The sequence below is a fragment of the Podarcis raffonei genome, chromosome 15 (genome assembly GCF_027172205.1).
Source record: "Podarcis raffonei isolate rPodRaf1 chromosome 15, rPodRaf1.pri, whole genome shotgun sequence".
NCBI lineage: Eukaryota > Metazoa > Chordata > Lepidosauria > Squamata > Lacertidae > Podarcis > Podarcis raffonei.
The window spans coordinates 8,373,557-8,398,191 of NC_070616.1; the positions used below are offsets into that span (position 1 = coordinate 8,373,557).

At 46.7% G+C, this 24,635-nt stretch overlaps 1 protein-coding gene across 1 annotated transcript in view; it reads left to right on the top strand.

The window, feature by feature from the left end:
• Positions 1-24,635, top strand: part of KSR1 (kinase suppressor of ras 1) — a 108,200-nt gene that overhangs the window by 31,806 nt on the left and 51,759 nt on the right. The window lies entirely within an intron of this gene.

The following is a 24,635-nucleotide window of genomic DNA, read 5'->3' on the forward strand; positions in this document are numbered from 1 at the left end:
ACCTTTGGGGGGTCCATTCCAGTTCTACGATTCTCTGATTCTGTGAATATTCTGGTTCCATATAGGGTAGCTTTGTGTTGTTCTTTGCGCACTTTGATCTTGCAAAATGGAGAGCGACTCTGTTGCTCTTGTCTATGATTCTAAGTGGGTCTTGGGCCCACCTGGGAAGGTGACTATAATAATTCTATTTTAAAATACACCTTTTATTGTTTGTTTAAAGTAATTGTTACAAAATATAAGCAAAATATAAGCAAAATATTGCAGATACATACATACATACATATATATTTCAAATAAGCACATATACATGCAGCAAGGGTGGAGGACCCCAGACCACGCCCCTCACTCCAGGCCACGCCCACTCCCTCCAGGCCACGCCCCCTCACAGGCCCTGCTTTGCATCCTCCATTACTGTTTCTGCCTGGCTGAAAAATATGGCCCTTTGCTTGCCTGGATGGGGGAATAGAGGCCCATGTCTGCAAACTAGCATACTTGACAAAGGCAAAGCCGGATATAAGTTGCCCTGTGCACTTTTGCCATTGGCTGAACATAGGTCATAGCCAATTTTATCCTCCATGACTGTATCTTAAAGTTGAGTTGGTATCTATCTATCTGTCTTGAGACATAATGGATTGCACCTCCCTGGAGTGTCAGCCTGGGCAGTGTGTGTGGTGGTCCTGAGCTTCCCAGACGACAAGACCTTCTCTGCCTGGCTGATGTGGTCCAAAGGACAGCAGAGCAAGAAGTTTGGCACCAGCTTGGCTGCAGGAGGCATGCAAGGCGCCGTCCAACTGTCTAGGGACTCCACTCTTGATTTGAGTAGGGTTTACACCTTAACCTTTTCTTCTACTCAAGATGTCCTGCAAGGCAACGGAGATTTAAGATCAGAGTTTTCCTTCTCCTGGATGGGCTACCTTCCCAGGTAGACAAGCCTCATCTGCCCCTCGCTTCCCTCTGCAGCACATGCAGAAAACTGCCTTTTTGACCATTGGACTCACAATTGGTCTCCTCTGCTCAAGCTGCCTGATTCTGCCTTCCATGCAGGGGAAGTCCCTAACCCACCAAGGATTTGAGACTCGTCAGCTACTCTCACCTGATTTAACCAGTTGAAGCCGTCCCTGGGTTGTGGCCGCTGTCGCATGCTGACAGCTTCTAGGAGCCACTAGTTATAGCTGAGGGCAGGGTGGATAAACCGCCCCAGAAGGAGCATGACGTGTGCGTCCACCCCCTCTGAGGCAGCGTGTTCCACTGTCAAGCTCCTTGTGCTGCTGTTTCCCCTTTTAACTGATTCTTCAGGAGGCAGGCTGTAGTTCACTGGTAGAGCATCTGCTTTGCATGCAGGTCTCAGGTTCAATCTCCAGTGGCACCTCCAGGCAGGGCTGGAAGAAGAAGAAGAAGAAGAAGAAGAAGAAGAAGAAGAAGAAGAAGAAGAGGAGGAGGAGTTTGGATTTGATATCCTGCTTTATCACTACCCTAAGGAGTCTCAAAGCGGCTAACATTCTCCTTTCCCTTCCTCCCCCACAACAAACACTCTGTGAGGGGAGTGGGGCTGAGAGACTTCAGAGAAGTGTGACTGGCCCAAGGTCACCCAGCAGCTGCAGGTGGAGGAGCGGGGAAGTGAACCAGGTTCACCAGACTGCAAGACTACCGCTCTTAACCACTACACCACACTCGCTCTCATATGTAGTGTTGGTGCCACCTGGACCTCTATGGGGCGTGCTTTCTGCACAGCATAGGAAGTACAGCATAGGAAGACTGAAACCCTAGAAAGCTGCTGCCAGCCAGTGTAGCCTGTGCCTGAATAGGTACAAAGCAGATTCTTCTGTTTCTGTCAGGATTTAGAGCTCTGTCCCCCTGCCCCCACCAAAGGTGACCCAGAGCTCTGAAGGTGGGGTGAATGAAACTGCCTTTTCTAGTGTAGTCTTCCAAGAAGTGAAGAGAAGCAAGGGACTGTTCTTGATTTGCAATTAATTCCAGATTGATTTAATAGCTTACCGGCAGCCCCATGTGGAAAGAGAAGTGATGGGTCTTAAGCAATCTTGCAGCAGTTTATTACCTTGGGTGCAATTTGGAAGAGATTCCACCATTCATCACTTTCTCCATTGTCCCCATCTTCAAATGAAAGTTCATTTCCCCCCCTCCCCACCCAAGCTATTCATTTCACCACCACCACCCAAATTATTATTTTTTTACACTTTCTCCTAGACAGAGAGCAGTCAGGAAATTTCTTTCTCAGCCAGATTAATCTCTCTGTATCACCTGATCCTTGCAGTGTCCATTGGCACTTGTTGCTTTATCACCCAGGAGGAGGAAATTGCCTTCGTAAAGCATCTCTTAATTTTTTTGCTTGCTTTTCTAACTGAAGCCTGGTCTTCAAAAGTGAGGGAGGCATGTTAGCCTGGGCTGCGGCTAGCTGGAAAAAGAGGCACCCTCTTTTTCCTGGAATGTGCCGTTTGGCTGAATGAAGCCATTTCCTCCAGAGATCATGTTCTTTGTGTTTGTTTATCTGTCTTTTTAACAATGCCCATTTCCTTTCTCCTGCTCCTATTCACTCTTATGCATTGGGTTCTTACGTTTTTCTAGTTATTGTCTCCCAGACAGAACGAATGCCATTGCATGGGGGAAGCATTGCAGAACTGCTAATAAGGTGGAACGATGTCTGGATGATCCAGTATAAAACCCAGAGCTAATGCGTTCTTGTTAGATCTAGGGCGTGTTGCAGAATGCGCCAGTCTTGACTGTGTGGCCTAGTCAGTCTCTTTTGAGGAGTGGGGCAGGTCCAAGCAGGGCCTTGCAGAGCCAGGCAGAGGCCCGGGCCAGGTAGATACTGTGCTCCCCCCTTTTGTACCCTGGGGATAACTGAAGTCTTGTAAATAAGTAAGTATGTAAATAATTTTCACAAAAGTTATGCTAACAAATAATTTTATTTCAAGGCTTGAACCGTATCTGCATATAAAGACAAAATGGAAAATATAAATAAATATTCTGACTGAGGGCCCCCTTTGGAATCGGAGGCTTGGGCCATGTGGCCCATATGGCCCCCCTCTGTCTGGGCCTGGGTCCAAGACCTAGCAGGGGAAAGAGGAGGCACCTCTGCTCTGTGCAAACCAGGGGGCAAGTGGATTGGGCCTGTAAGGTTTGTTTCATTTGATATCTCTGCGTCCTTAGAAATAGAGGTACAGTGGTACCTCGGGTTAAGTACTTAATTCGTTCCGGAGGTGTGTTCTTAACCTGAAACTGTTAACCTGAAGCACCACTTTAGCTACTGGGGCCTCCCGCTGCCGCCGCACGATTTCTGTTCTCATCCTGAAGCAAATTTCTTAACCTGAGGTACTATTTCTGGGTTAGCGGAGTCTGTAACCTGAAGCGTATGTAATCTGAGGTACCACTGTAGAACTGGTTCAGTGTCCAGCTGCCTCTCAAGCACGTCCCCAGGAGAAGGAGACTCATAAGGGTCAGAAGGAGATGGTGATAGCAGCTCCTGACTTGAGGGGTCCAGTAAGACAGGGCCGGCCACCTCTCTGTCAACCTGCTTGGATCCGCCCCAGAATCCAGCTCCGGACTCCCTTGACCACTGGCCCCCTTCTCCAGCTCAGACATTTGTTGGGTTCAGGATTCTGCCTCCCCTGCCCATCCAGCTAGGATCCTCCCCTGGGTCATCTGGCGCCAACTCCCTGATCTCCTGCTCCTCCTCAGGATCTGATGACCCCTTCCATGACATCTCCATGGGGCTCAGGACAACGTTTTGTGGCCCTGCCTGGTATTTTCCCCATCTTGCATTTCTGCATTTCATCTCCACCTCGCCCACCTGCCCCAGTGCAGATCTTTGCGTTTCTCTCCAGTGGATTTCGTCTGGTCAGCTTCAGCCCAAGCTTTCCGTTCCGTCAAGGTCACCTTGGGTTTTCTATTCCTGCCTTTGGAGGAGGTAACTTTCCCTCCCTGCTTTGTGTCATTTGTAATTTCCCCAGGGCCGCGGCAGGAAGAGGAGCACCCTGGGCTGGACGCTCTCCTAGTTGCGTTTTACTTTGTAGGGGCTGGTCAGGGATGAGCGGAGTGGGGTTTTGCCAAGGTGGAAAAGTGGGTGGAATGATCAGCCTTGCCAGTTCACCTCTGGATGGGAAGAATCCTGGAATCCTAGGGGAGGAGCCATTGTATCCTGTTGTCGCCATAGCCTTTGAGGAAAAAGGCTGTGGCTGAGTGGCAGCGTATCTTGTTTTGCATGCAGAAGGTCCTGGGTTCAATCCCCGGCATCACCAAATAGCCCAGGGAATTTCCTGTGACTGAGAGACACTTCTGGAGTTGACCAAGCTGAACTAGATACACCCCATGATCTGACTCACTATGGCAACTTCTCATGTGCCTATTTAATTCAGTCATTTATCCAGAGGACTAGATCCTTAATCTATTGGAGTATCTCCTTCACATGCGGAAGGTCTTCTGTTCCAGTCCCTGACACCTCCAGACAGGCTTGGGAATGTCCTTTGCTTGAAACCCTGGAGAGCTGATGCCAGTCAGTGTAGATAGTACTGAGTTAGATGGGTGAGCAGTCTGAATTATTATAGAGCAGCTTCGTAGGGGAGTTTTTTGGGGGCATCTTGAAAAGACTCTTAATCCTTAAATGCATGGGGCCAGGATACCTGAAGGACTAAAGGTAAAGGGACCCCTGATCATTAGGTCCAGTCGTGGCCGACTCTGGGGTTGCGGAGCTCATCTCGCTTTATTGGCCGAGGGAGCCGGTGTACAGCTTCTGGGTCATGTGGCCAGCATGACTAAGCCGCTTCTGGCGAACCAGAGCAGCGCACGGAAATGCCGTTTACCTTCCCGCCGGAGTGGTACCTATTTATCTGCTTGCACTTTGACATGCTTTTGAACTGCTAGGTTGGGGGGAGCAGGGACCGAGCGACGGGAGCTCACCCCATCGTGGGGATTCGAACCGCGGACCTTCTGATCAGCAAGTCCTAGGCTCTGTGGTTTAACCCACAGCGCCACCCGCCTCCCTCCTGAAGGACTACCTCTTCCCATATGTCCCTGCCTTTCCCTGAAGATCTTCGCTGAATGCCCTTGTCCAGGTTCCCCCACCTAATGAGGTGAGGCGGGTGAGTCCTATGTAAAGGGCCTTCTTGGTGGTGTCTCCCTATAGACTATCATTTCCAAGAAGGGCTTGCCTGGTGGCTACACTAAATCTTTTCAGCAGCCTTTTTTTTCTCCCTCTCCCATAATGCTAGAACTCACAAACGTCCAACAAAGCTGAATGTTGGAAGGTTTAGGACACATAAAATAAAAGTACTTGTTCATGCAGTGCACAGCTAAGCTGTGTAACTCACTGCCACTGGAGACCGTCATGGCCACCAACCTGGATGGCTTTAAAAGTGGACAAATTCATGGAGGACAAGGCTATCTAACCCTGATGGCTATGTTCTGCACCCACTGCCAGAGGCAGATATGCTTCTGAGTACCAGTTGCTGGAGAGAAGGGAGAGTGCTCTTGTGTTTGGGTCCTGAATGTGTGTTTCTCATGGCCATTTGGTCGGCCTCTGTGAGAACAGGGTGCAGGGCTAGATTGGTCTGATCTAGCCATCTCTTCTTAAGTTCTCACTGGGTTCTTCTATGGCTGTCTCTGTATCTCCAGTATAACAGAAAGAAGTGTCAATTCCTTCTAATATTAATATTTTTTTTAAAAAAACTTCTGAGCACTTTCTCTCTTCTTCATCACTTCCAGGCTTTCCAGCAAAGGATGGTGCTTGCCTTCTCTTCTTTGAAATTGGTTTGTTTGTTTGGTTTTTTTCTTCTTTTTTGCATCTGGGCAGGAGCTGCCACCAAAATCCAGCCCCACTCTGTCGGCGTTCAACAAATCATAATCACGGGGTTTTATTTTTAATCTGGAAGTGATAATTAAGCATGACGTTGTTGCAGCAGAGGAGAGAGAGAGAGGATGCTTAGGCAGAAGGCTGAAAGTGTGGGGTGTGTCAGAGCACGTGATATAACCCCCCCATAGAAGGTTTCGGAAACGTGATGTGCCTTCCCCCCCTCCAAAAAAAATCTGGGTGCACCAAAAGGCCCTTTAAGACTTGGGGGAGAGGGAGAAGAATTAGGTCGATTTTGCCTTTCCAGGGCTAATAGCTGCAATATGGTATTGTTAGGTAATTTCAGGCTCTGAACTTAATGGTTTTATTGGGGGGGGCCTTTATATCAAGGGTTTGGGGCCAGGTTTGATACATGGGCAAGGCCACCGCAACCACGTCTGGCTAGCCATGGAGGAGAAATTCGATTCAGTTCATGCGTAAAGCTGAATCTTATCAAATTCACACTTTCTGAAACAATACGAAAAGCAAAACACAACCGTCCTTTGAAGTTGGCACTTACCCAGATTTTGCAGTACAGCTCTCCAACCAAGCAATGTTTAGAAAAATGTGTTTTATTAGGGAAATGGGTGCATAAAATGAAATATATTTGGGAAAAGGACGCACGTAAGTGCATTCTGTCAGGAGAAGCTGTCTGCACAAAGGTGTGTGTTACTGCATGCAGAAATGTCCTTATTAAAATTTATCTCCTGCCTTCCTCCCAAAGGAGCTCAGGATGGCAAAAGAGCAAGTGCTAAAACAAAAAACATCTTAAGAATAATTCCAATTTTTAAGATGCAGATGGTGAAAGGTCTCCACTTAAAGCAGGGGTCAGCAAACTTTTAAAGCAGGGGGCCGGCCCACTGTCCCTCAGACCTTGGGGGGGGCAGGACTATATTTTCTAAAAAATTTAAATTAACGAATTCCTATGCCCCACAAATAATCCAGAGATGCGTTTTAAATAAAAGGACACATTCTACCCGTGTAAAAACATGCTGATTCCTGGACCATTGGTGGGCCAGATTTGGTGCTGGTTTGTTATTTGAGGGGAGAGGATTTCAAAGGTTTAGACTCCGGGACACTAAAGGTTCAATTCCTATATGCTATGGAACAGCCCTCCTGACAATATGACATCTGCAGCAGGCCTTTCCACATCAGTCTGCGACTAGTCCTCATGAAAACTCACCAGTATTTTCACACGGATGTCTCCTAATGCAACTTCCGTATGCAGTTTTGCCTGATATATTGCCGTATTGGCCTGAATTTAAGCCACACCTCCAAATAAGCATCACCTTTGAAACTGAAGGGGGCAAAATTAAAAAAAGACAATACCCAGGCTGCTTCCTGAAAGGGGGGGGAGCATTTTCTATGCTAATGTTTGCTAACGTATGTTTTCATAAGCACACTTGACCCTAATATATTTATTTTTATTTGAGCTCACTACTTGCCCTGGAGAAATGTATTGCAAAACTCGGAGAAGAGCGGGTTTGGGAGGATGGCTGCGTGTAGGTCTGTGAATTGTGCCCGAAAGTACTAATTAGCTGTGTTTGCCTGGAAATGCAAACGGAATCAAGTTTCTCCCAGATCTCTGCACATGACTACTATCCCTGGGGAATAGTGATGATAACGATATTTAGCACTTAAAGGTAAAGGGACCCCTGACCATTAGGTCCAGTCGTGGCCGACTCTGGGGTTGCGGCGCTCATCTCACTTTATTGGCGGAGGGAGCCGGCGTACAGCTTCCAGGTCATGTGGCCAGCATGACTAAGCCACTTCTGGCGAACCAGAGCAGCGCACGGAAACGCCGTTTACCTTCCTGCCGGAGTGGTACCTATTTATCTACTTGCACTTTGACACGCTTTTGAACTGCTAGGTTGGCAGGAGCAGGGACCGAGCAACAGGAGCTCACCCTGTCGCGGGGATTCGAACTGCCGACCTTCTGATCAGCAAGTCCTAGGCTCTGTGGTTTAACCCACAGTGCCACCCGCGTCCCTATTTAGCTCTTAGGAAAACCCTAAAATCTCTAAGAACTGCACACACCCTAGTCTCCATGGGTTCCAGCGCTTACCCAGGGCTCAGTTTCCTAGGAAGGAAGGTCGCTTGGAAACAGAAGTGTCTTTAGAATGTACAGTATTTATAGTTAAAATGCAACCTGCGCATAGGGTGGACAGGCTCACAGCATGTACCCTACAACCAGGGCCGTGAGGCAGCTGCCTCAGGCGGCAGAATCCAAGGGGCGGGGCCTGTGGGCACCCCAGCCTCCTCTGCCACTACTGAAGAAGCAAGAAGGGGTGCTTCTTGGTTCCTACAAGATTTTGCTGACCTCTTGCAAGATCTCTCTAGAAGCCTCCGCCACACGACCCCAGTAAGCGAGACTTTGGAGCGGAGGGGTTGACAGCGGGGTGCCCCGGACACCTTCCCTTGGGTTCTGCCTCAGGCGGTGAAATGGGCTGCCTCCAAAGTACAGAACGAAGAGCAAATTTCTGTGTCTCTCCAGCTCCTCGCTTCAGCCCCTGCCCATAGACTCTCAATCAGACAGACACGATCCGTAAGGAAAAATGAATAGGGAGGGAGAAGGAAAGGTTAGCAACGTGGCCTTTTGTTTTTCTGCTTGTGTTTTATAATCCAGCAGGCATCTCTGCAGCAAACTCATGCTCTTCTGAGTTTCCCCCAGAGCTGCTGTAAATTCAGAGCCCTGACTGAAGGAATTTATTCCGTCGCTGCCGCCACCTCCAGAATACTAACTTGTTGGATTCCTTTTTGATACTGTAAACCCAGAGAGGGTGGGTGCCTCTTTCTCTTCAGACACAATCATCTCTGTTTCAGCCACTGTGGGTGAAATCCTTGAAGTGTAATGTTATCGTTTTGGATTCCCCACACCACCCCTTCCTGGTTCAGCCTGGGAGGAGGTTAATGTGTCACTTTTCAGCATTTTCGGATGCCGAGAACGGCGTGGTCTTCAGATGATCATGAAACCGTGCCCTGTTGCGGCAGTTGGGGAACGTGAAGGCCTTTCGGGTGTTGAACTCCCAGCTTCCATCCAGTCATATTTTATTTTTATTTTATTAGATCTATATACCACCCTTCATCAAAAGTTCTCACAAGATAAAAGCACAAAAAATTAGAAGCAATGAAACAATAACCTTTCCCACAAACAAATTTAAAAGTCTGTAGAGTATTGATCAGCCAAAGGCCTGGTTGAAGAGGGTTCTCCTTATTGAAAATTCTGAAAGGGGAGGAAGATTTATCCCTAGGTGAGTTGTATGAAGCGCAAGACAGAATATAAGTCCACCTTGTCTTCAGTCTTCTTTGAGCCACTTGCAGTTGTCGGTTTGTTTGTTTGTTTTTAAAAAAATAAACGCTAAGAAATCTAATCTGCATGAAATTTAAACTGAGTATACACACAAAGCTTTACGCCTTGCTTGTCTATGAGTTTGCAGAGTTGTAAAGTCAGCTCTGAACATATCTGACTTGTATTAAGAGGGTAGGTACACAATTGGCTACTCCTGATTAAAATGTATTTATTTGTTCCGCAAGGTTGATATACCTCTTGAGTGTAATAAAACCTCACAGCGGCTTACAAAACGAAATCGGTTTACAAAAAGCAAATGTGCAACTTTTTCTTCCCCAATGAGTTGAGGTGATTCTTTTTGTAGCCATTATATATTTTCAAATAGAGCAGGAGAAACTTGTGGGTTTTTGTGTTTGTGTGTGTGTGTGTGTGTGTGTGTGTGTGTGTGTGTTAATTAAAAGCAAACAAACTCCAAGGCTGTCAAACTGCTCCAACAGTGGCAGTGTAGTGAATTAGTGTCCCTTTCTGAGGGAGAGTAGGGGAAATATTTATAGAAACGCGTTAGTCGTGAGAAATGCAGGCTTGTCCTAATTTGCTTTCTCTTCAAACGATGCTTTCATTTCATTTCGTTTTATTTCAGTAAAAGATATTTCTGGTCCTTATTTGAACATCACATATTTGAGGTCAAACCATCCCAACTGTGAGGCAAGAAAAGCTTCCCTTGGGATAAGGGTTGAAACATGTGTGGCAATTGGGATTTTATGTTCAATTACTTTCCCGTAGACTCTTTTGAGATCTGCTTCGGTCCAGGAAGCTTTTGGCCTAGCCTCTGAGGCTATTGTGATCCTTTTTTTTTTTTTAATGCCCAGCAATTTCATTTCTTTCTTTCTTTTAAAAAACAGTTGCAGGCAAATAAATCTTGGAAGTTGCTTTTCTTATTCTTTTGCTGTAGTACGTTGGGAAATGTTGCCCCTGCAGGAACTGTTTTGCTTTAAAAATCTTGGCCGTCCAAATCTGCTCGGCTCAGCGGTTCTATGCACTTGTCTGTGTGTTGTTTTTCCTGAGCTCCCAACTGTTCATTTGACGTCACGGTTAAAAGAGAGAGAGAGGCAAGCTTGTGTCTCGAGAGGTTTAGCTAGTTACGGTATAAATAGATCAACAAATAATACTGGGCTTGGCAGGGAACCCCTGGGTTTGCGCTTGCGCAGATATAATAGACGCACGCTGGATCTGCCTTTGTTCGGACCAATGGGCTTCGGGTTTAATTCTGAGCCTCTGGAGCGTGATATTCTGAGCTCAGGTTCCGCCCCCTTTAGAAATGTGCAGAGAAGCAATTGAAGAGAGTGCCTCTGAGCATGGACAGAGAACATTTTGCTCCTCACATGCGGTGGGTGGATCTGATCATTTTGGTTCTCTCGGTTTCCCTCCCCCCAACTTAAATTCAGTTTTTCACATTTCTGCAGGAAATGTTAAAAGAAATCCTTTTGAAAATTCGTCCTGTGAACATTTCCTAATAAGCATATTTGTATGTAGTTTTGACCCAGCGTAATGCATTTTCATGTCATTTGCAGTAATATGTTCATTTCATGCACACTTTCCCATAACATGTGCGTGTTTGTAAACATTGGTGGGTTGGAAAACTGCATCACAAAATTCGGATGAGGGTAATTTTGAAGCACAGCTGATTAGTTACTCATTAAAATGCAAACTAAATCAAGTTTCTTGCCCAGCCCCTACACTCCTCAATGAATAATGCTATACAGTGGTACATCGGGTTAAGTACTTAATTCGTTCCAGAGGTCCGTACTTAACCTGAAACTGTTCTTAACCTGAAGCACCACTTTAGCTAATGGGGCCTCCTGCTGCTGCCACGCTGCTGGAGCACAATTTCTGTTCTTATCGTGAAGCAAAGTTCTTAACCTGAAGCACTATTTCTGGGTTAGCGGAGTCTGTAACCTGAAGTGTATGTAACCTGAAGCGTATGTAATCCGAGGTACCACTGTACTTCTACCCCCCCCCCCAAAATACACATTTTGGATGTATTGTATTTATTAAATAGTTACATTATATTTGCATCTCTCCGTAATTCCAAAGAGCTCAAAGTGACATACATGCTTCTCATTCTTTCCCCCGTATGTAATTCTCACAAGAATCCTGTGAGGTAGGTTAGGAGAGCAGCGGGGAACTGGCCTTCATGGCTGAGAGGAGAATTGAGTGCCGACATGGTGGAGAAATAGATAGGCTCTCCACGTCTCAAAAGGCACAGAGCTGGTTGTGTGTGCGAATCCTGAGAGTGAAAGGGTTGGGGATTAGGAGACCCAGATAATAATAATAATAATATAATAATAATAATTTATTGTGTTGTAGTTAGGCTGTTGGACTGACCAGGGTTCGAATCCCCACTCAGCCACGAACCTCACTGGGAGACCTTGGACTACTAGTCCCTGTCTCTCAGCCAGATCTACCTCGCAAGGCGGTTGTGAGGCTGAAATGGGGAGGGCAGCACCATGCACGCTGCCTCCTTGGAAGAAAAGGTGGTAGATAAATGCAAGAAATAAATAGAATAAAAGCCAGGAAGGTTTAAAGCCGGGTCCTTTTCACTTTAGCAATTAAGCACTGCCATTAAAAAACACACACTTCAAAGCACTTTTCTTAGCATGGAAAGAATTCAAGGATCTTGGTGAAAGTTGTGACTCTGCTCCTTCTCCAAGTATCTCAGCACACCTCCAGAATAATCCTTAGGATTTTTTTAAAGTTAAAGTTTAACTCTTTAAAAAGGCAAAGCTTTAAAAAATAAATAAAAAAGTGTGCATTCCAACCAAAGAAGGTGCCTTCTTATTATTATCTTTTTAAAAAATGTTTACAATGGCTGCAACGGCTGAAGGCACCTGATGAGTTGTCTCGAATCAGGATTTTCCTGGATGGTTTATTTTTCTTGTGAATTACTGGAATTGCTTAAGGGTGATTTTTTTGTTTTGCTTTGGTTACAGGAACTTGTATTTAATGAGTGAGACCTGCAACGGAATGTTCCACTGTGGTGTGTTCCAGTTCAGGTGGCTGGCAACCAGCCAGCCATGCCCTATTCTATGATACTCCATTACATTGCCTCTCCCCTCTGGTTCCCTACCCACCCAATCGGCAGTCAGCATTCTGAGCAGCCTCACTGAGCTGTCTGCGGGGTGGTTTCCATGTCTAGGGTTCCCTCCTAAATTTTTGTCTTGCAAACCATGAGGTCCCCTCAAGTCATCTATGCACTGACTGCATTGGAACTGAGAATGTGTGTGCTCTTAGTTTATATGATGACTAAATTGTTAGGTGAGCTTTCTCTCCCCCCCCCGCAAAAAAATTCACTGGACTTTGTTGCATCTTTTAACTTTTTTAAACAATCAGAAGGTGAGCCCAGTGCTGCAATTTCCATCAATTATTCAAAATAGCCAAAAGTGCCAATATTTTGCACAATTTTTCACATTCTTTGGTTTTTTAAATAGTTAGCATGAGGCACATGGAATTGTAAGCAAGATAATTTCTCCCCTCCTGCCATAACCACTGGAGGTACTGTTCCATAGCCTTCTGGCTTCTGACATTTCCCTGTATTCTCCTCATGAGGGCTAGAAGCTTGTTTTTAAAAAGTTAAACTTAGATCACATCCACACGGGACAGTTAAAGCACATGACTTTCCCCCAAATAATCCTGGGAACTGTAGCTGAAGTGTGCTGGAAGTTGTAGTTCTGCGGTGGGTAAACTACAGTTTCCAAGATTATTTGGGGGGAAAGCTATATGCTCTAACTGTGTGTTAACTGTATGGTGTGAATGTGACCTTAAAAGCTGAGATTCTTTGTAGGATTTATCTTGTGCCTAGTACTACATTCAGTAACTGCACAGCAGGATTGAGGAATATGCATGCTGCATGCTCAGAACTGTCCCAAATAATTTAAATGTTTGCATAGAGAAAATCCAGCCCTGTTTATAACCCTTGGAAGGGCTAATTTTCAGGGAAGAATATGCTTTGCATTCTGAATGTCCCGGGTTCAATCCCCAGTTGCATCTGCAGACAGGACTGGGAATGTCCCCTGCCTGAAGCCCTGGAGAGCTGCTGTCAGTCAGTGTAGACAATACTGAACTAGATGGACCCGTAGTCTGACTCCGTATAAGGCATTTTCCTATGCTTCTTGCTGGTGAGGAGGGAAATAAATATATTTTTAAAAAAGCAATCTTAACAATGTTAATAATTTTGTTTTTTTAACTTCCAGAATTTGCTGAGAATGCAAAACTCTTAGTCTTTCAGGACTAATTAATTTGAGAATTCTTCGGTTTGCAGTCAATTTGTGGCAGCATATGGTTGTTTGCAAACTGCATATAAAAAGTAATCAAAATATGAAATCCTTTTTGTTTCCCGTCTTCAAAGATGTTATTTGAACTTGGCGGGAGCAGTGTGCATTCCACCCCCCCCCCGTCTTTTAAATGTGCGCTCCTGTATTTTTCCAGCTGTTTTGGATCCTCTGTCTATATAAGCATGTCCTTATTATCTGTAAAATGTTGGCAAATGTGTAGTTTTCTGTCAGTGTCTCATCTGTTTCCAAAAACACAGAGAGTAATTGCTGCAAGAAAAGTATCTTGGAGCATTAAGTTTGGGAGTCCTGTTTTCTATTTGTGGCTCTCTCTTTCCCCCCTTATTTTACTTTTTTCCTCCCCTTTATTTTATTTTTTTCAATATTTGCGTCACCGGACCGTGATGCCTTTTTTTTTTTTTTTTTTTGCTTCGTTCTCAGAAGTCGGTTTTGTAACACACCCCAGCCGTTTCAAACCAAGCAGACAGCTTTACTTAGAAGCCTGAGCAGGAAATGACAAAATGGGATTCGTGGGGAGGGGGGAGTGGAGGAGGAGGAAAGGGGCGGAGTTTCCACGGAACAATCCACCTCGTAAAATGGGTATTCACAGAATTTGAGGCTGGGGGATTAAATGATAAAGCCAACACCAAGACGACGGCTGAGGGGACGGCTGGGGCCCTTTCTCTCTCCACAGTTTCGCACCAGGTAAACTTCTTCCTTTTGCAACCCCAAAGGTTTTACTACTAGTAAATCATAGGGACCTTTCCCTCTCCCCCCCCCCCGTCCCCCACCATAGTGAACCAGTCCTGTGGAGATGTCCTGGAATGGCAGAAGATTGGGGAGATGGAGATGGAGATGGAGATGGATCCCAAGATGTTGGCTGTCCCAAGCCTAAAGCCTCCTTCTATGGAGGAATCTGAGAGTAGATCTGATGCTGAGATGGTTCTGACTCGGCCAACGCGGAGATACCAGCCTTGGCGCAAGCACAGCTCCCAAATCCAGCGCACTCAATGGAGTGACGCATTTCCTTTCCCAGGGCTCTGACTGGGTCCTGTGCAGTTAGCTGTGGGAGCAAGGTTCAGGGTGTGTGTGTCACCCTGTTGGATCGACGCCTTTTCTAGTGCATAGCCATGTACAGTGGTACCTCAGGTTAAGTACTTAATTCATTCTGGAGGTCCGTACTTAACCTGAAACTGTTTTTAACCTGAAGCACCACTTTAGCTAATGGGGCCTCCTGCTGCCACCGCACCGCCGGAGCACGATTTCTGTTCTCATCCTGAAGCAAAGTTCTTAACCCAAGGTAATATTTCTGGGTTAGCAGAGTCTGTAACCTGAAGCGTATGTAGCCTGAGGTACCACTGTAGCTTAAAGGCAAAGGTAAAGGGACCCCTGACCATTAGGTCCAGTCGTGACCGACTCTGGGGTTGCGTCACTCATCTCGCTTTATTGGCCGAGGGAGCCGGCATACAGCTTCCGGGTCATGTGGCCAGCATGACTAAGCTGCTTCTGGCGAAAACAGAGCAGCGCACAGAAACACCGTTTACCTTCCCGCCGGAGCGGTACCTATTTATCTACTTGCACTTTGACGTGCTTTGGCACTGCTAGGTTGGCAGGAGCAGGGACCAAGCAACGGGAGCTCACCCCATCACGGGGATTTGAACCGCCGACCTTCTGATCGGCAAGCCTTATGCTCTGTGGTTTAACTCACAGCGCCACCCCTGACCCTTTCAGCCATGTATCTTAGCCTCTGCTCGATCCGTGCCTTGCAACCTGACTTACCTACAAAAACTGACTTGTGCGTTAAAGGCTCTGGCAAAAATGGTGTCAAGGGTTCTCTCTCTCCATCCGGCCGAGAGAGCCAGGACGATCTGGGCAAACGATTCCAGGTGGGCATCATCCCACCTTGTCAGCTTCTCTGGCAGTAACATTGGATGAAGCGAGCGCCTGTTTTGGGGTGTGACTAAATGGGAGTGAGGAATTGGCTGAAGGATAGCTTCCAGGGCCTAGACACTAACCTTCGGCTCCCTCCTCCTTTTACCCCTGCGGAATTCAACAAGATGGGGACCCAGTTGGAATTAAGTGATTCTGTCTTGGCTCCGGGTCCCCCTTCTCAGATGGACCTGTGTGAACCTGGGGTCTTCTTCAGGCCAAGCAGATACTGTACCACTGAGCTGTGGCAGTTTCCTTAGTCAGAGATTCCAACCAAACATCAGGAAGAACTTTTTCTGACAGTAAGAGCTGTTGGACAGTGGAATGGTCTCCCTTGAGAGGCTATGGACTCCTTCCTTGGAGGTGTTTAAGCAGAGGTTGGGTGGACACCTGTCATGTATGATTTAGTTGAGATTCCTTCGTTGCAGGGGGTTGGACTCGATGACCTCGGGGTCCCATCCAACTGTACAATTCTAGGATTCCCAAATGATCTGAAGTGTTCTAGTATCCTGTTTTGCAGTGATTTAAGTTTTATTTCTGTTGAAGTTCTGTAGTACGTAACAGAACTTGTGCACCATTACAGTGGTACCTCGGGTTGCACACGCTTCAGGTTACATACGCTTCAGGTTACAGACTCCGCTAACCCAGAAATAGTACCTCGGGTTAAGAACTTTGCTTCAGGATGAGAACAGAAATCGTGCTCCAGTGGCGCAGCAGCAGCAGGAGGCCCCATTAGCTAAAGTGGTGCTTCAGGTGAAGAACAGTTTCAGGTTAAGAACGGACCTCTGGAACGAATTAAGTACTTAACCCGAGGTACCACTGTATATTTTTATTTCTCAAACTTGAGATTGCAGCTCTCGTGCTCTCCTGAAGGCAGCATTCAACATTCAGCAGTCGTTCAGGGTCCAGGGTAGGAGGGGAGAGCAAGTAGGGCAGAGAAAGGTCCGACCACTTCCCGAGGCACCGCTGGAGGAAGAGATCGCCCCCAATTCAGTACAGCAGGCAAGACAAGCCCCTCGCTCCTCCTTTCAGGGTTTGGTAACCGGTTGCGACTGCCTAAGGAGCAAAGTCCAAAGAGCATCAGCCGGCCAGGCCGTGCCAGAATTGTGTAAGGGCAAGGGGGAGGCGGCATTTAAGCCGCTCAAGTTGGAGGTGGCGTTGCCAAAAGGTTTCTTGAAATGTGAAAGGTTTGTGAAACGTTTCCTGGCCTTGGAGAGATCCTTCAGCTTCTAGCCTCAGGATGAGTTTGCACCCATCTTTCTTGCAGCAAATTTAGATTTGCTGCTAGATCCTAAGAGGCCCCATGAGCACTATAAAGCAGTATCACAGAACTACAATTCCCAGATTTCCCTGGGAAGAGGGTTTGACCGCTACACCACTCTGGGAATTCTAGCTCTCTGAGAGAGATAAGAGGTCTCCTGAGAACTCTCGGCACCTCTCAGTTCCCAGGATTTTTTTGGGAACCCATGGCTGCTTAAAGTGGGACGATGCTGCTTTAGGGTACAGTTCAGATGGTGGCCTAGGTCAGAATTTTTCCTGCGGAAATCTTCCTTTTGAAGTTTTCCTTTATTCTTGAAGAGCAGTGGCTTTCAGACCACCTTGGGATGCTTCCACATTTCTGTTGTTTGGCGAAGGGTTTTGAAGCCTGATCTGTTTCTGCTTTGAGTCTTTATTCTTTGTAGGGGAATCTGTGGCACTCTGAGATGGTTCTGTACTTTTCTCTCTCATCATCCCATTTCAATAAACCTTCTTAAAAAAATTATCCTCGTTGGTATCTGCCCAGGATCCGAATACCTTTTACACTGGCGCTGTGGGTTAAAGCACAGAGCTTAGGACTTGCCAATCAGAAGGTCAGCGGTTCGAATCCCCGCGACGGGGTGAGCTCCCGTTGCTCGGTCCCTGCTCCTGCCAACCTAGCAGTTCGAAAGCACGTCAAAGTGCAAGTAGATAAATAGGTACCGCTCCGGCGGGAACATAAACGGCGTTTCCGTGCGCTGCTCTGGTTCACCAGAAGTGGCTTAGTCATGCTGGCCACATGACCCGGAAGCTGTCTGCAGACAAACGCCGGCTCCCTCGGCCTATAGAGCGAGATGAGCGCCGCAACCCCACAGTCGGTCACAACTGGACCTAATGGTCAGGGGTCCCTTTACCCTTTACCTTTATGGTTTTTTTAAAACTGTTTTTATATTTACAGTTGGGGTTTGTTTTGATATAGAAAAATTGGGGCGCTTGGCTTTTGCTGCCCAACTCTCCTAAGTCCATGATCGGTCAGAGATGAATGGATGGAGGCAGGATGCAGTGAAAGCAAGGCAGATCTTTATTTTTCTGTGTCAACTGAGTTCCCTCCCCTCCTAGCAAGGAGGCAAGAGAGACCCAGAACCAAGAAGACACGTCTCTTTTAAGTGTTTGCATTTTGGCATGGAGAAGGAGGACATCCGCTCTACAAAATTGCATCACACATAAAGTGAGGTTACTGTGGCCCAGGCAGGCCAAGGTGTGATATTCCTGAGGGTTTAGCAAGTCAGGATGCCTGTCAGACATCCCTCAATGCAGAGCATCTGGGCAAACAATGGTTCATAGATATAGGAGAGGAATCCCTTCAGGAACTTCACCTGATTGCTGTCTGCCTATATGGTAAGGGGGATTAAGGAGGTAGAGGATATATTTAGATTCTTTAGGAGAGCCAAGATGGCTTTTGGATTGCTCTCCTGCACTACCTTAGACATGTGGTTTATATACCTATGTATGTGTGTTTACCTTGTGCAATTATCAACATTTATTCTATATTTGAGACCTTAGAATCCCTATAACAGTTGATTAAAAGTCATTTTTATACATGCAATTGTTTTTAGATCTGTAACCTTCATATATGTCATGATGTTGTAAATCGTTTTGAGATGCCTCCAGGGGAAGCGATTTGTTAATGAAAATAGATAATAATATAGTCTGGCTGGGACTGATGAGAGAGGGGTTTTTTTGGTGGGGGGCAGGGGTTCCACACACCCCATAGCTGAGACTGTCTTGCTGCCCCTGAAGGATAAAGCAAAAGTGTGTTACTGGCGGAAGATGGTGAATAATTATGTTTTAGAAGGCCTGAAGTCCAAACCTCAAAGAAGTTTCCAAATATATATGTAGGTATATGTATAAATCTAAAGTCATGTGCACCCATCACCTCTGGCCACTTGTCCTCTGCCCCTCGTCTCACAAGTTTGCTGGTTCCAGGCTGAGAAAGCAGTAAAAGTGATAACAGGTTTCAGCTGAAAGCAGTTCCACTGGATTTTGAAATCGGAGAACTAGAAAAGCTAGTCTTGCTGGATACCTGCCAAGGCCAGGTGTAGAAAGCAACAAGGCACAGGTTGGAACAATCTCTTGGATGGGCCACTTTAGAACTCGTGTTAATTTATATGCAGATCCACCTCTGAGTGTTTGTGTACCTCAATTGCTGCATGTTCAGCAGGGGTACGAGAGCTTCTGTGTTTGCTCATGCATTTCAATGGACACAGAGTCAAACTCATATCCTGACACCTGCGTTCGAATTCCACCTCTGTTTGCATGGCTACCCTTTCCCCAACCCCACAGAAAAGTGGCCTGTTTCTCTTTGTTGTGGGCAGATTGATCTGGGGAGGGACAGCTCTTCAAAGTCTTCCCAAGCTGGATGTGGAGCTTTGGGTTCAGAAAAGGGCAATCCAAATCATAGAATCGTGAGAGTTAGAAGGGACCGCGAGGGTCATCTAGTCCAACCCCCGGCAATGCAGGAATCTCTTGCCCAATGTGGAGCTTGAACCCAGGACCTTGAGATTAACAGTCTCCTTCTCTACCGACAGAGCTATCTCAGAGATTGACTGGATGGAGCACCTTCCTGTCAAGTAAAGGTTAAAGCATTTGGGGGGCTTTTTAATGAGGTGGGGGTGATGACTACTGTGGGGACAGACCTTGTTCTGGATATTCCATTCCATTTCCCATCATTCCCAGTTTTTGCTCAACAGTCGATGAGCATTCTGTGGCCTCTTAGCATCAATCCTCATTGGGCTGTTTTTGGATTTCTCCCCTTCCTTTCTTTCTTTCTTTCTTTCTTTCTTTCTTTCTTTCTTTCTTTCTTTGCCTGTTGTTTAGCAATTGCAGTGTGCTAGATGCTAAAGTAACTTTTCTAAAACTTATGGGCTCCGAATTCTCATACATTAAAATACAGTAAGAAATAAAAGAAGCAATAAAAATACAGTTAGGTTATGTTTAGACGTTGATTATCCTTTTTCTGCAATAAACGGACACTTATGTTCTCTCTCTGAGCTTCTCCCCATATTTCTCGCTGCTTCCTTCATTCCTGCATATGGACTTGGTTCTCCTTTCCCAAATGCCTGGTCAGAACCTTTTCCCATGTTCCCATTGCTTTATTCCGCTGGGGAAAGCAAAACCCCTTTACTTCATGTTTCATCCTGCTCAACTTCCGTGCAGGCTGCTGGGTTGCAACCTAAGAACATGAGACAAGCGCCGCTGGATTAGGCTGACAGCTCATCTGGTCCAGCAATCCTGTTCTCACAGCGACAGACCCACGAGCAGGACCCAGCACTCTCCCCTCCTGCTGTTTCCAGCAGCTGTTATTCAGAATCACTACTGCCTCCGGTGGTGGAGGCCAAGTATTGCCTCCATTGCTGTGAGTAGACATTGATAACTTTCTTCACAAATTTGTCCAGTCCTTTTTTAAAGCCGTCCAAGTTGGCAGCCCTCACTATGGGGGGGAGTTCCACAGTTTACGTGCAGCATGAAAAAGTTCAGAATGGTCCAGCAGACCTTTGATGGTTTGTGGTTTTCCAGTGAAGCTTGGTCCATTTGTTTGAATGGGGGCACTTGCCCCACCACCAACTTCATTCTGCCTTCAACCAGGCCCCCACCCCCCTTGCCTGTCTTTTTACACCCAGTGAAGACGGTGGCATGGCCTGTCCCCTTCCTCCCCCTTCGTCTTGGTGTTGCCCCTTGCAGACTTGCCAGGAGAATGGAGTCATGGGAGAAATAGTCAGCTCCACCTACTGGTTCTACCTACTGTTCGGTCTCCCTATAGGCCTCAATGGTCACCAGCCACCATTAAATTAGCCAGTCCTTCAATTTATGAACAAATCAGTTTGTATAAGGTGCTCTTTGACTCTGTTGTTCTGTCTGAATTTCTCCTCGTCGCGACTGACTGTGGGTTTTTGTTTTTTGCTTTCGACTGCATCTCTCTCTCTCACTCTCTCTCTCACACACACGCCCTTTGACACCCTGAAAAACGTAAAAATAAAAACCTGCTTAAAATTCCAGCATGCTGTTCTCAAGACCTGTGAAAGTAACTTGTGTGGGAAGTGAGAAAACCTCACTTGCCCCCAGAAGCTGATGTTTTAGTCAGCTTCGCTGCTCGTGCAAAACACACCCCACCGTCCTCAGTTTGGAGTCTTGGGTCTGCCTTGTGTGAACAGAATGTGGTGCAGTGTGAGCAATGGGAATCCAAGTGGTGCAGCAGAGACTCTCTGACTCAGTGCAACTCACCTCCCTATATTCCCGTGCGGTGTAAGCCAAAGGGAGCCAGCAAGCAGCTGCCTTGTAAGGACAGATGAGGCTTTTATGTGTCCCGGGCTCAGAGCTGAGTCCAATATCTTTTGGCCCTAGAGGTGAGAAATGCAAACAGTTTACCATTCTGTAATCTGCACTGGAGGTTTGTGTCTGAGTGGGAATAGGGTTGTAAGAAGGGCGTCATTTTCCATTCTGCCCTGTGCTCGTCGCTTCCAGCGCTGTCTCCATTCCACTGCAGTCCGTCTTCTGCCCGAAACCCACGCTGCTCACCTCACTGTCCACTGTGGCGAAATGGCATAACTTGCGCCGTTAATTCCATAAACGTTGTGGTCATACTGTTCCAACCCATTCATTCCAGTGTAAAGGAAACACAAAGCAAACGAGGACGGAAAGGAGCGGGGGACCTCAATCAATTGTGTATCATTTGTGAACTGAAAGCATCAGCATTGGTGAATACCAAGGCAGGTTGATTTTGCGAACATGGGATGTATAAGCAAATGCCGGCCGTTTCATCTCCTGTTTCCATTTTCATCAGAATTCTCTTGAGATATCTGGGTGGGGAACTGGTGGCTGGCCAGAGGTTGTGGAACTCCCAACACCCATTGGTCCCAGTCAGCATGGCCAATCAGGGATCATAGAACTGTAGAGTTGGAAAGGGACCATGAGGACCATCTAGTCCAACCCCCTGCAATGCAGGAATCGGGGGGGGGGCATTCAGCCGAAAGAGCAGGAGGACTCTCAGATAACTTCCTAGGAATTTGGGTTGGCTTTGATGATGACTTGATAAGGTCAGTGACCTACCGAGCTTTGAGAAACCCTGGTCTGTGTTGCAAGTTATCTAAAGGTAAAGGGACCCCTGACCATTAGGTCCAGTCGTGACCAACTCTGGGGTTGCGGCGCTCATCTCGCTTTATTGACTGAGGGAGCTGGCGTACAGCTTCCGGGTCATGTGGCAGCATGCCTAAGCCGTTTCTGGCGAACCAGAGCAGTGCACGGAAACACCGTTTACCTTCCCGCCGGAGTGGTACCTATTTATCTACTTGCACTTTGACGTACTTTTGAACTGCTAGGTTGGCAGGAGCAGGGACCGAGCAACGGGAGCTCACCCCGTCGCGGGGAATCGAACCGCCGACCTTCTGATCGGCAAGTCCTAGGCTCTGTGGTTTAACCCACACGCGTCCCTTGTAGATGCACATAATTCAGCCACTGTGTTGGAGAAAAACGTCCTGGATTTGATCATAGCCCAGGTGGGAATGCCCGGTACTCCATGCTGAGCTACATTACAAACACACACACTATGCAATGTGCGATACGAAAGAACATAATGAGATCCCTACTGGCTTTCAAGCCAGTTTCTCATCAAGTCCAGCAGTCTAGAATCCTAGAATTGCAGAGTTAGGAGGGTCCCCGGGGGTTCATCTGGTCCTGCCCCCCACAACACAGGGATCTCAACTATAGCATCCGCACTCAACCAGATCTCCCCCAAGGGAAGCCTGTAAGCAGAACCTGAGAGCACAGCAGCGCGCTCTCCACCTTTGATTCCTGGCAAGTAGCATTCAGAGCCATGAATTCCCCTGACAGCGCAGGTAGAACACAGCCATCCAGGCTTAGTAGCTGCTGATATTCTCCAAGAATTGAACTAATCTTTCTTTCTTATTTTTAAATTCCCAACTTGCTGGGCATCACTGCCTCTCGTGGGAGCAAAATCCATCCTTTCGCTGTGAAAGGTGCTCTTCCTTTCTCCTGAATCTCCCAGGCTTGTAACAGACTTGCAAAAACATTCCCAGAAAAGTTATAGGGAGGAGCAGCAGCAGCCTTTGCCTTAAAAAAAGGAAGAGAGTAAAAAAAATAGAGGGAGAATAGGAACGCTTGCCCACTGAATGGAAATCTTTCCAGGGCAGACCTGATGTACGTGGTTGTTTAGACGTTATCGCAGCTGCAGAAATGACATCGCTTAGCAGAGACAACCTGCGGGGCTCTGTGTGTGTGTGTGTGTGTGTGTGTGTGTGCGTGTATATGTGAGTGAATGATCTATTCTAAATATGAAGGCGAAATCAGATTGCGTGGGCCTTTCCCATGGAACCGGTGCCGCTCCCACCACGGTGCTGAATCAGCGGGAAATGTCTCTTTCGGGTCATTTCAAATGTTGTCTTAGCTGAGTCAGCCTTCTCCATCCCTGATAAGCAGTATTTACACGTCTGGGATAACATTTGCAAGGCTTCATAGATTTGACCAAGACTGAAAGGAGGTGTGTGTGTGTGTGTGTGTGTGTGTGTGTGTGTGTGAGGCCTGACACCGCACCAAACTCTTCAAATTTTTGTAAAGCTTCTTTTACACTGTGTTTTGGATTTTCTAATGTTAATACAATATCATCTGCAAAAGCTTTGATTTTGTACTCCTTGGTTCCAACCTTAACTCCATTAACCTCTGCAGATTCCCTCAGCCTCTTAGTGAGCACTTCCAATACTGCAATGAATAATAGGGGAGATAAGGGGCAACCTTGTCTGGTCCCTTTAGATATATCAAAAAGTCCACTTTCAGCCTTCTTATTGGCTAGATCAGTCTTCCCCAAATTGATACCTTCCAGATACTCTGTGTTCAAGGCTCTTGCTTCCGTCTCCTGGCACCTCCAGTTAAATGTATTAGGTAGCAGAATTAGGTAGCAGGAATTCTAAGAAGGTGTTGCTCTCTGTTCCTGTATTTGCTGCCTGCAGCACGGTTGCCATTCCACTGCAGTTCATCCGCTGCATGAGTCATCTGCTGTAGGAAAATCACATAATTTGTGCAATTATTTGTGTACGTTTCATTGCCCTTACGGCCATTCCGCTGCGTGTAGTTTGGTGCTAAAGAAACACAATGCAAATAGGAAAAATAATGTTATTGGTTATGCTTGTGAACTGAAAGCAACAACAACAGCAAATTTCAATCATGTTTGCTGGATCAGTTTCTGTCCTGGACATGGAATGAATAAGTGAACATCGGCCGGAGGCCTGTGACAGGTGGAACCAAATAATTGTAGCTTTGCCCTTATCTTGTTGAGTTCTGTGTGGATTAAGGAGGGCAGAAGTGGATAGCTAGTGTGTGTCCCCCATCCCAGCCCCCACACTGGACTGGGCTGGTTGTAAATAAGAAGGGAGTCAGGAGGGGGTTGGTTAAAGCAGACCAAAATTGATAGGGCAGTGCCCTAATGAACCAGCCAGCCCCCCTTGCAGTCAAAAATACCTTCCTTTGGGGCAGGTGAAACTATTTTTCTGAAAAGAAACTGCCTCACTAAAAGAACTTGTAAGAAAAGAGCCTGATCATTTTATCCCTCTTGCTTGAGAAGCTGTAAGTTCTGCCAAATCATTTACCTGTGGGAGAAATGGGAAGCAGGGCTTATTTCATTGAAGAACCAGCTCCATTAAGTGCTATTATCTTTTGAGATTCCTGCATTGCGCTGGGCTCGATTAGATGACCCTCGGAGACCCCTCCCAACTCTACAATTCTGTGATTCTAGAAGTGCCTCATTCCACTGAGTTGTTTTTACACCCGCTGGTCCTTATAAGAACTACTGTTTAAGAGCTGGTGCCCGAGCTTGCGTTTTCCCTCTTCCCTCCCTGTCCTCTTTCCTTGCGTGCTATGCATTTCAGGTCATAAGCATGCAGATAGGGGCTGTCCTTTTTAAAACGGATGGCATGTAAGCCACCCTGGGAGTCTTTTCAGCCGA